Source organism: Megascapheus bottae, chromosome 14 (assembly GCF_031878675.1).
Source record: "Megascapheus bottae isolate mThoBot1 chromosome 14, mThoBot2.hap1, whole genome shotgun sequence".
Classification (NCBI taxonomy): domain Eukaryota; kingdom Metazoa; phylum Chordata; class Mammalia; order Rodentia; family Geomyidae; genus Megascapheus; species Megascapheus bottae.
The window spans coordinates 24,790,859-24,795,885 of NC_143522.1; positions in this window are offsets into that span (position 1 = coordinate 24,790,859).

Here is a 5,027-nt window from a genome sequence, read left to right on the forward strand (position 1 = left end):
TATATATTTTTAATGGTTTTTCATCTCATTTAAGGGGACTTTTCCAGAAGGACTTTGGCGAGAGGGGCAGTGCTTGTAGGTCACCAGTGATTTGCTGCTATCCTGTGGCCGTTCTCAGCTCTGCTGCAGCCCCGCGTGCCTCCCTGACCTCCCTCACACTCACAGAACATTCCTGTGCTTTTCCCTACTCTCCAGCCTGCACCTGGGCTTAGCCTGTGGCAGCCGTAGCCCCTCTTATAGCACTTAGGCCCACTCCAGCCAGAGCTGTTACAGCCATATCCTTTGAAAAGATGTTTTCAGTCCAGTGCAACCCTGTTTTACGTCCAGATTCTTCAGTTTTTCTATCACTTGGGTCCTGGTGGTCTTGTCATAGGTAACAGCATGAGTAGAAATTGGCGTCCTGTGAGAAGGAGATGCTTTTGATGCAGCACTTACGTGCCTAGCTGAAAACTTGACAGTTTCTGTTTTTAATAATGTTACCATCATGACTTCAATTGGCATGTAAGATGTATCAAACTTCAAGTTTTAGTGTCTTTTAGGATGTGTATGTCCCATCTTTCTCATAATCAGATAGAGTTGTAAAGGTCATATTGAGTGTGTTTAGACTTTTTCCACTTGCCACGAACGAGAAAGTCAGAAAGTTCCATATGATTCAAAACTAAACATTAGCACGTTGGTGTAGAGACGCACTATGAACTCTTATGGGGTTTGCAGTAATTCGGTTCTTAGGAGTGACAGCTCACCACAGTCCAAGCTGTGGAGTCAGCTCCGATCTTTAACAGGCTAAAGTAAGACTTTAGCCTTGTTAATGTTTTTTAAAGACTTTGTCTCCTAATTTGGAAACATTTCTGGAAAATGATTAGAACCAGGTTACAAACTTAAAATGGAAAGCAGGACATGTTTCATCCTTGTGCATTGCCAGCAGCTCCGGAGTCCTGGCTGTTGTTGAGAGGTCTGTAAATCTTGTCCAGTCTTCTACATTCTAGGCTTTGGAAATAGTTTGAGTAAGTGTTTTAGGGATTCTTTTCCGGTAGTAACTGAAATCTTTGAATTTTAAGTTTCCTGATTCCTGACCGCTAAAACTAGAATTTGTAAAGTATTGTCATTCACCAACCCTTAGGTAGAAGTTGTTGCAGGAGGGCCCATTGCATCCTTCCTGACCAGTGCATTTATTGCAGGTGGTTCAAATAGATATGATACAGGAAGCTGTGCTACTTATAGGTGACAGGTAGAAAGTAAGATTATTTTTTTTAAGTCCCCCTTCTCTAGGTATTATAGATATTGTGCTTTGTGAAAGCTGCTACAGAAAATTTATCAGGGGGCCAGGTAAGTACTGGAAAAAGTGGGGAAGGGGCCCTCGGTCTGGGGAGAGAAGGAAACAGGTAAAGCCTTGAGGAGTCTCTGGAGAAAAGCAGCCAGAAGGCAGAGTCATTTCAGCTCACAGCTTCAGGCCATCATAACAGAAGGTGTAGCAGGGCAGAGTGGTTCACATTATGCCAAGTAAAAGGGGAATACAGAAAGGGCAGTGAGCAAGTAGCCTTCCCCACCTCCTACCTTTTACCACCTCCCATTGAAGCTACCATCTAATGAGTCTGGGAAGAGATTCAGTCACTTCCCCCGGAGCCCATCTGCTGGTAGCATGCCCAGTGAGTCTGTAGGTGACATTTTGTATCCAAACCATAGCATCACATTGATGCATTTGGAAATTCAGACCTGCTGCTTGCTCTCCATGTTCAAAGTTAACTCTTCATTTTTGTTTAAGCTGAGGACAAATAAAAAAGTAAGCAATCCAAGAATAGAGCCTCATGTCTGAAGATGAACATCTCACATCCTTTGATTAACCATTTTAACATGGTTAGAACTTGCTGTGTATCTTTGGCTTTTTCTGATCCATCGAGGGGAAAGAAAGGTTGTGTTATTTAGCCATGTCATCTCCCAGTGTACAGAACTGTGCTAGGCACATAGATGGCCTAGGGCAGATCTCTGTTGTACTTTGCAGACTGAGTTGAGTAGAGCATGAAGTTCAGTAGCACAGCCCATCTGGGTCCTAAAACCAGAGCATGTGGATGTAAATTGGGCAGCTGGGCTATGCTTCTCTAAGAGGGAACTGTGTAAATACCAAAGCATGGGCTAGGGGTGCAGGTCAGTAGTCTAGCCCTTGCCTGGCAACACAGCCAGAAAATATAAATAAATTACTGATAAAGTTCATAGTTGTCCATAGTTATCTTGGTCCATTCAGAAGGCTCTTTAAAAATAATACCATAGATGGGTGAATTTGTGAACCACAGAAGCTGATTTCTCAACAGTTTGTAGGCTGAGAAAAGCACTAAGCTGGTAGTATAGGCAGGATCCTGATTCAGACAGCTGGTAACCTTTCCTGGTGGAGGGGAGAAAAGATTTCTCCATTGCACACCGAACTTCCTTAAAGAGGTCAGGTTGGAGCCAGTTTCTGATCTCATCTGTAATCCTAGCTACTCAGGTGACTGAGATTTGAGGATCATGGTTCAAAGCCAGTCCAGGCAGGAAAGTCTGTGAGACTCTTATCTCCAATAAACTACTCAGAAAAGGCTGGAAGTGTGCTGTGGCTCAAGTGATAGAGCACTAACCTTGAGCACAGTGAGGCTTAGCGCCCAAGTCCTGAGTTCAAGTCCAGGACCAACCGGGGCAGGGAAAAAAGGTCAGGTTGATGCATAAGCTGTAAGTAATTTGATTTCACTCAAATTATTTAAGTGAGTCAAATCTAAGAAAACATTAAATATAAACAGAACTAGGACATACATTCTCAACATTGGCCAACAGAGCGACAAATTAATTGAAGAAAGCAAAACTGTCTGTCTTCATATATATATATGAAGAAAGCTGGGACTAGAATGGCAAGACAGAGACACCAACTCCTGCCCTTGAGAGCCTACATACTCTTAAAGCCACTCATGGTCTAGCCCCGCTATCTCCCAGCTTCCTATGCTTCTTGTCAGCCTCTGGCTCACCTGCAAGTCTACTTTCTGCCCCAGATACTCACTGTTTCTTCTTTCGGGAGGATTTACGGCTCTCCTCAGGTCAGCCTGGCCTCATGACCTGACTTGCTTTGATGGTGAAATGTCAATGGAAGAGATACTTGCTTTTCCAGGCAGAAGCTTCTCAGCTATGGTTTTCCCTGACTCATTCCTCCTCCACAGTTCACCAAGACCCTACAGCAGCTGCTCCCTCTGAAGAGGCCTGGAGTGCATGAGTCCAGGTCTCCTGAAGGAAAAGTACAGCTTCCCTTAGTGAGCCCTGAGGTATTGGAGGTTGTTTGTTACTGTGACATAACCTAGCAATAGCCAACGCAAGTACCTCTCAACGTACACTTAGAACATATCTCCTTGTCTCTTATTCCCCCATATCCTGGTCAGAATGCAGGAAGGAGCCACAAACCAAAGAAGAAGCTGGAAGACACACAACAGATTCTCTCCTAGGTCCGCTGGGAGGAATACAGCCCTGCCCAGACCTCCAGTTTAGCCTGAGGAGGCCAGCCTCAGCTTTCCAAACTCCAGAACTGTAGAATATCTTGGTAGTTTTCTAAGCCAGTTGTAACTATTTAGTTGTAACTTGTAACTATCTAGTTACATTTGCCTCTGGGTGTAGAATACAAGGCTCTTCCTAGGAGTTCAAAGTGGATTCGTAAAAGGAATTTTTTTTGGGGGGTGGTGGTGGTCAGGGTCTTGAACTCAGCCTGGGCGCTATCCCTGAGCTCTTCAGCTCAAGGCTACCACCCTACCCTTGAGCCACGCCCCACTTCCTGTTTTCTAGAGGTTAATTGGAGATAAGAGTCTCAGGTCCTTTTGTGCCTGGGCTGGCTTTGAACCATGATCCCCAGATCTCAGCCTCCTGAGTAGCTAGGATTACAGGTGTGAGCCACCGTGCCCGGCTAAAAGGAAAAAAAATATATATATATATATACATATATATATGCATGCTGATGTTAGACAGTAGGGGTTGTTAGATTACAAGTTGGTAAGTCAGGTGGGATAATGTCACCCCTTCCTTGGCTCTCCCTCAGTTTCTCTGTGCAGTGCATATTCTGAACTGGGATGAGCCCACAGCAGTGAAAACCCTGCTGCCCACCAGCTCCACACATCCTTGACCGCAGAAACTGCTCAGCCACAGGCCATCAAGGCCACTCAATAGCACAAACTCCTGCGCCCCCGGCATTGCTCCTGGGGCCCATACCACTATTGTGGTGCCAGCTGGGAGTGTGGAGGTGGGGATGGGTCTAGTTGACAATTACCATGCTCCTTAGCCACGGTTACCCTATCATCCCTCCCAGTCAGCTGGTCCTTGCCAGGCCCCTGTCCTGTGTCCCTGCACACTGTACCCTGACCCTTCCTGGGGAGTTGGTGTTGGTTTACTCTTCATTGGACCCCAGTTGGGATCTCTGTCAAGGTGGCACAGCGAAAATGCCCTCCTGTTGAAGGCCATTCTTTTACAGATGAGCCAGCAGGCTCAACGCCACTGTGCTTCTCCTGCTATTTCACGTGGGCTCTGAAACATGTCTTCATTGCAGAGAGCCATGTGTTTGCACTCTGCTCACCAAACAGGGCAGTTTCTCAGACCTGTCTGGCACATGCACGCACTTGTATTTCGTGTCTTGGCTACAATCACCCAGTAGCTTTTAGTGGCCAGAGAGAATCATTCATTTTAATTTTTTGCAAATAATGCTCAATCGTGGGTAAGGCCAGCTGCATTCTGCTAAGGTAATTGTCCATGAGAGGAGGTAGGTGTGCTCTCCTCAGCCCGTGCATGCCCCGGGCACGGGGACCAGACACTCCTCCACCCACCCAAGCAGGACTTTGCCTTTTTTTAATGGCTTTTTTTTTTGTGCCAGTTGTGGGGCTTGACCTCAGGGTCTGGGCACTGTCCTTGGACTTTTCTCAAGGCTCCACCACTTGAACGACAGCACCACTTTCAGCTTTCGTCTGTGTACATGGTACCAAGGAATCGAACCCGGGTCTTCGTGCATGCTAGGCAAGCACTCTACCACTAGGCCA